This window comes from Dasypus novemcinctus, chromosome 10, assembly GCF_030445035.2.
Source record: "Dasypus novemcinctus isolate mDasNov1 chromosome 10, mDasNov1.1.hap2, whole genome shotgun sequence".
NCBI classification, from domain to species: Eukaryota; Metazoa; Chordata; class Mammalia; order Cingulata; family Dasypodidae; genus Dasypus; species Dasypus novemcinctus.
In genome coordinates this window covers 29,855,653-29,863,251 of record NC_080682.1, presented here as the reverse complement: position 1 = coordinate 29,863,251, position 7,599 = coordinate 29,855,653, and the positions used below count along the sequence as shown (strand labels likewise).

Below are 7,599 nucleotides of genomic sequence, written 5' to 3'. Positions count from 1 at the left end.
GTTTTTGACTGATTATGTAATATCAAAATTCTTCCAAAATTATATTTTCATATATGTATATTGCTTGGTGGCTCTGATTCCATCAGTTCTACATTTCCATTCCTACAAATACTGGCATTACTTAGGCAATGGTTACATGACATGTATATTTTTCTAATAATATCCCAATATTCTTTTAGATAAGCTAAAACACATTACCTTTGTGAGTATTATTTGTCATAAGTTGGTGAAAAGCTATTTTCAGCATTATCTGTATGGAAAAAGTCAACCTCAAGTTTCTCACAAATAAAATATGCAAACTAAGGATTTATATGATAAAAATGAAATTTATATAACAAAACATTGTAATCCTTTGAGATAATTTGTTTAATTTTTTTGTGCATGCATATCTGTTTTGTTCTGAGGTAAAATGTATCAGTTTAAAATGTTTATTCAGATCCCGGTCATATAGAAAGTTTTCCTGGAAATTATGTGTCACAAGTATACCAGGGAGCTACTGTGAAGAGAAGCATGGACAAGTATCCCTTCCCTTTCATGTGATAAAGCGACAGCACCTCTTGTTTTGAAGATCACTGATAATGCAACATTTGGTCATCTCTGGGACCAATTTCCAAGGTAGATTTCCTGGAATGTTTCCAAGGATAAAAAATCAGGGATTAATGTATCCATGTTATGTTTGTAACAGAGAGTTGCCTTCCCCATAGAAACCACAAAATGTTGAGCATCATAACTTGATATTCTTACTGATGCTTTAATTTATGACTGGGTAAGAGAGAAACTATTTCTAGGCATATACTTACAGAATCTGTGGCTGAAATGAAAGATTGTTAACAACCAGGGATGGAATAGCACATTTTTCACAGTGACACATTTTTATTTTTAAAAGTGTGACATTATCATGGGAATAAACATTGTTAATTGCAACAAAAATTAGAATGCAACAATTTTCAAAGGAGAAAATGAAATTCATTCCTACACGTTTTTAATCTCCAGACCAATTTTTTTCAAATACTTTCCTTTGTGAAGTTAATTCTTATTTTTACATACACTTATATATTTATATGTTTATTTCACTGTTTTTTTCAGTAACATTTTGATTGTTCAAATTATACACTTTAACCTATGAGTATTATCTTTTGTAAACCCCATTATTTCAAGTATTTTGCATTAACTGGTGAAGCAATATTAATTTCTTTCTGGGAGTGTGCCCCAGCTGATGAATGGCACCAAAAGGAAAGTGTGGTGGAGATTCACCATTCAGCTTTGGCAGTCTCATCTAATTCATATACACAACAGAAGTATTCTTATATTGAGCTAAAATAATGTTTAGGCACCTTGTTTTATTATATTCATGTAAAGCCTTTTACTTCTTTTAAAGAAAGATGAGAGAAGAAAGTAAAAATCAATGCTGAGTTGAGTATCATTTTATAATTAATTTAATTGGCAAAGCCTTGTTTCCTCTCTATATAACCAGGTGAAATGTCTTCTGAAAATTACATTTATTAATAAAAATTAAATCAATTTTATGCACCATTGTGCAACTTATACAAGAATTTCTACTCCAGAATTACAGAACAGAATTTGATGGGGTAGAACAAGGTGGTTAAAATGTTATTTTATATATTTCAAAAATTTTTGAATCACAGCTCTTCTCTTCATCAAAAATTCAATGACACTAAGAAAAGCTTATTTGGAGATCTGAGAACCACTTGAATTTATTTCATAATAGGTGACCTTAGGTAATAAAACAAAGTAGAGACTGATGGAGATATTCTCTTTAAATCCAAAGTCAGTAATCTTTAATCCTTGCAAAATCACCAGGAATGAGTTTTACTTCACAAAATTGAAATCAATTTTTATAGTTATTAATTGTACTTTCAAATAATATAAGTAATAGGTGAAGAAAAGGTAATTCTCAAAATGAATTTTATGACCAATTATTTTTTGGCTGAATCTGTATTGGAACTATTTTAGTATGATGTCTCTAATAGTAAATAATTCTGGCAGAAGATCAGGAGTTAGAGACAGAAAGAAAATGACTTCTTTGTCCTACATTTCAAAAGAGTTACATTATCCTTGAAAATTATTCAATGTAATTATTTTTAAAAAATTATTAATCCATTTGATTCTATCAAATACTATTTTATGTGTTTTGAAGTTCGTAATGTTCTTTATGTTTTTTTTGTAAAAGTTAGTTCTATTTTTATTTTATATTTTCCTTTATATCTCTGGAACACAGAAGTCTACTTTTCCTAATAGTACTACTTTGCACAGTAGTATTTATAAGCTTATATTTACAGGTATATTATATTATATTTGTACATCCTTTCCTATTCACCTATTTCTTACATATATCACATAGTTGGGTCTTAAGTTTTAATGTAAGTACTGTGCTTTGAATGGGAGTATTTATTCCTGTTATTCTGAAAATCACTTTTGTGTGTTATCTTAAATTAATTTCATTTATATTTTTGAAATTCTGGTTCATTTTTCCTGACTTCTTTTTGGTTAATAAAATATTAAATGTTAATTTTTGTTCATTATTTTTACCATACTTCATTCCATTATATTGTTTGTTATTTCTGTAGGGAATGAAATTTACTTAATTAATATATTTCAATGTGCTTAGTATTATTAGGTTTGCTTCTGGACAGTCAAGATGGCAACATTAGACATTCCATGATAATGTTTGTCCACAGAATCTTTGATAACTAACAAAAACTCTCAAAGCCATCTTTCTTAAAACTCCAGTTAAAATATTGCAGGAACTGGGTGAGTGATGAATCAAGAAAATATAACTTTACTTGTAACAAACCTGGCCTATTCCCCACTCCTCTCTTGTGTTTAATTATGGGCCCGTGGTTCTGTTCTGAAGTGAGAAGAGTAAACTGTGTGCACATTGGGGTGCATCTAGGTCAGTTCATATCTATCCAGTGGCAACTTGAAAGCCAGACCCAGGACATTCATTTCTGTCTCACTCTCCCAAAACTAGAGCTGCAGGCAGAAACAGTTTGCCCACACTAGAAGCAGTGTAAGAAACAATGAACACAGCAACCTGGGACAAAGGGTTCTCGAATTCAAATATACAGAAGAGCATGCTGAAGTAAGAGAAAGTCTAATTCATAGGGATAGAGGATGCATTCTAATTCCCATTTACAGGGGGATTCCTAAGACCAAGACAAAAGCCCTGGGCAAGATAAAAGAAAGAAGGATAAGAACCCACACTTTAGCCCCAGGCTGATATGCTTGATAAGAGAGATAAACTCTAAGGAAAAGCACCAGTCAACACAGAGCCAATTTTCAAAGATAGTAAAAGATGTTTTCTGCATATGTTTGTTTTTCTTAGCTCCTGAAACTGAAGGTTATATTTGTAATATCATTAGCTTGAAACAAACTTGAAAAACAGACAGCTCAGGGATTAAATCTCTGAAAAGTTAAAATAAAAAAAGATTAAAAGTTTAAAATATACAGTGTGCAAATATACATGACAAAGACACAAAAAAATTTCATCCATCCAAAGGGAGATAAGACTTCAAAAATCATGAAAGAAGAAGAACCCATGTGAATGTACAGAATAAAGAATCAGCTAATTAGAAGACAAGAAATTTGAAATGATTCAGGCTGAAGACCACGAAGAAAAAAGATGAAAAAACTGATCACAGAAAGAAAGACCTGTGGGATACCTTAAAAATTGCCAATATAATCATATTAGGAGTCCTAAAAGAAGAAAAAGCAGAAAGGAAAAGAGTAATATTCAAAAAAATAAGAGCACAACATTTCTAATTTTAATGAAAGACAAGAATACACATTTGCAAAGCCCAAAGAACAGGAAACAGGAAACACATGAAAAGAAGTATGCAAAGACACAAGATAGTCAAATTGGAGAATGCAAGGACAAAGAAGAGTTCTTTAAGCTGCAACAGAAAAGCAATACATTATGTAAAATGCAGTCCTTATAAAATCAAGTGTCAATTCCTCATCAAAACTATGGAGACAATAAGGCATTGAGATGAAATATTTTAGTGTTGAAAGAAAACAATTTCAATCAAGAATTTTATATCTCACTAGACACTTTAAAAAATGAGGGAAAGATTAAGACTTTGCCAGTTAAACAAAATCTGACGGAAATCATCACCACTAATCTGCCACACAACCAACGTTAAAAGGAACTCTTCAGACAAAAAGGAAAGGATACCAGACAGGGATTGAAGTAGTATAAAGGAATAAACATTTCTGCTATAGTAACCATATGGGTAATTACAAACCCCAATATTATTTTACTCTATTTTTTATGTAACACTGTTTTTATTTGTACAGAGTCTGAAAAGCAAATGCTTAAAAAGTAATGAGATGGTGCTTATGCATGCCTCAACAGTGTCCCAGAGACAGTCAAAGTAGATAGAAGCCCAGGTAATGGTTCTTCTGAGGGCTACAGAGATCCACAGGTTCTATGGTCATGGCAGATGGCTCTGGAGTTCAGTGTCATGTCAGTTGGCCCTACTTTGGAGTTTGTGTTCCTGAGTGTGATTGGAGTTGGACTCAGATATGACCTTGTACACATGCCTCTACTGTTACTTTTACCAGACCTGTGGTTGGCACTGGGATTGGTGTATATTCAGGAGACATGAATTTCTGGACTGTTCATGTGACAGCCAGGCCCTGAGCCTCAGCAGACTTGCAACACCTACTGTCTGGTTTATTGGACTTACCCTGGAAAGCTAACGGGAGGTGAAGAAGATCACCACCACACCAGGGACTCAAGAGCAACTACAGCTGCAAGCAGGTTTTTGCATCCATCATCCATGTGGAATCTAAGCCCCCTCTTGATATAGAGGAGGAGTGGACATAAACATCCCAGGGTGCACAGGCTGGAGGAATAGAGGATGAATTAGAATGGACTTACTGATATTCTACTATGAAACTATTATGATTAGTAAGGGAAGAAATTGTAACATTGATGTGGAGAAAGTGGCCATGGTAGCTGCTAAGGGTAGGGAGAAGGAATGAGACTTGATGTGGGGGCATTTTCAGGACATGGAGTTGTTTTGAGTTGAACTATAGGGACAGATGTTGGAAAATATATTTCCTGCCATGACCCACTGGTTGGACTGGGGGAAAGTGTAAACTACAATGTAAACCACTATCCATGTGCTGCAGCAGTGCTCCAAAATGTATTCACCAAATACAATGAATGTGCCACAATGACAAAAGAGGTTTTTGATGTGGGAGGAGTGGGGTGAAGGGGATGGGGGGGTATATGGATACCTCATTTTTTTAAATGTAACATTTAAAAACATAAAGAAGAAAAAAAAGGGAATGAGATGGTGCTTAGTTTGGCAGCAATATACTAAAATTGGAATGATACAGAAAAAATTAACATGCACAAGGATGACATGCAAATTTGTGAAGTGTTTGTTTTATTGCATTAGATAGAACATTTGGGCAGAGGATCTATAAAGAAACAGAGAATTCAAATAATATGATAAATGGACTAAACCTAACAGCCATATATAGAACATTGTACCCCCAAATACTACTACGCTTAATGTATGTAGAAGTTTTAATTAACTTGACTGTAAAAGTGTGTAAATGGATAGAGTTGAAGGTAACACATAGTGAGTAGCATCTGGTTTATAAATGGGATTGTGGCTGAAAAGGGTAGTCTGGGAAAGTAAATGTCAGCTGAATGAAAGCTAAAGAACAATCTAGGGACTGAATAACACAGTGAACCCAGAGGTGGATGAGAATTGTGGTTGAGAATAAAAATATGAGTATCTTTCTGTGAGGTAGAGCAAATGTACATCACTAGCACAGACGGTGGGAATGTGGAGAAGCATGGAAAATTTGATTTGTGTGACCTGTAGGCTGTGGTTAACAGAAATACTATAATAGTCTTCCATCAATGCCAAAGATGTACAATGTTGTTAATGGATGCGTATGGAAAAATTGTGTCAAATGTATGCTATGGACCATACTTGATGGTAATAGTCTGATGATATTATTTCATAATTATTCAAATGTTTCATCACAGTGTGGTGTATTCGCAAAAGGGTGTTGTATGGGAATTCTACACATGTATGTGATCATTTTGCAAGTTCACAACCTCTGTAGCAAAAATATATTTCTAAAAAATAGGTTGGGTTGGGGGAAAAATACACCAAATGTACGATAGGGACTAGAGTTAGCAGTAATATTTTGACAATGCCCTAGGATAGTATGTAACATATGTTTTACAATACAAAGTGTTGTTGGAGGGTTGATGTATGAGACCCCGTATGTTTATTTTGTAAGTCCACAATCTTTACAATACACTTATTATTTATGCTTGTTCATGTTTGAATGAAACACTCCAATAAAAAATATATTTAAAAAAAAAGTAATGAGATGGGCGTGGATGTACCTCAGTGGTTCAGCTCTTGCTTCCCAGGTACAGGGCCCAGGGTTCAATACCTTGTACCTCCTAAAAACAAAACAAAACTAAAATAAATAAACTAAAAAAATATAATGGGAGATTGATGGTTTAGGGCATATAATGTTTAAGGATATAATTTGAAAAAACTAGAAAATAGAACAATGTCATTGAATTTAAAGTGGTATCAAATCAAAGATGCTTGTTATAGATGTAGGCGTTTTTATTTAAGCCTCATGGTAAACACAAAGAAAATATCTATATAAGATAGACAGTTAAATAAAACACTTAGGGATCTGATGTTCCCCCTTTCTCCCTTCCTCACTTCCCTCTCTCCCAGGCAGCAGGAAAGCTGCCTGAAAGGTCCAGTAGGAGATTCAAGTGGATCCTTGTTGAGCCAGCTCCACAAAGAAAACAATGAGTCTTAATTTCCACAGAGAGAGCATCCACACCTCACCAGCATACACCCAAGTATGTTATTGGAAGCTTGGAAAGCACCTCCTACAATCCCTCACCTTTAGGTGTGCTATGAGAGTGCTAGTTGATTTTCTGACTCCACCTTCTCCCAGGCCAAGTTCCCTATCACAGGGGTGAATTGGGCATTCTCAGCAGATTCACCACTCCTCTATTCCCAGATTCTCCCCAAGCTAGCTGGTATGCTCCTTCAAGACCCCCCCAAAAAAGGAGTGGGCACAGAAAATTGAACCCCTGCTCACTGGCCCTTCTGGTGTAGCCCAACCCCCCCCCCTCCCCAATCCCTTCCACTCATGGAGTCAGTCCAAAACTGCAGGGCTATGGCAATTCCGGAGATGAGCCTCCCTGGTGCTGAGGGATTACTACCAAGCACCAGCTGATGGTGTAACTAGAAAAAGACCTTGAATAAAGTGGTAAACTTAGATTGGCAGAATATCTCAACCTACATCTAATATCAGGTGTTAAAAACTGCTTTTTGATTTTAGATAAAAGGGGGATATAGAAAGGACAAGTGAGTTTATATGGCTATGAGTCTCAAAAAAAGTTCCAGGAAGTCCTCAGAGGGGTGATGCTTATGCACACCTCAACAAAGTACCAGAGAAAGCCAAGATAGATGGAAACCCAGGTGCTGATTCTCCTAAGGGCTGCAGAGACCCACAGGGTCTATGGTCATGGGAGATGGCTCTGGAGTTCAAGGCAAAGTCAACTGGCCCTAC

The 7,599-nt window shown here is 35.2% G+C and overlaps 1 pseudogene; it reads left to right on the top strand.

Annotated features, from left to right (window-relative positions):
• Nucleotides 1-5,325: 5,325 nt before the first annotated feature.
• LOC111766102 (U6 spliceosomal RNA) lies at nucleotides 5,326-5,423 on the top strand (annotated as a pseudogene).
• The last annotated feature ends 2,176 nt before the right edge of the window (nucleotides 5,424-7,599 follow it).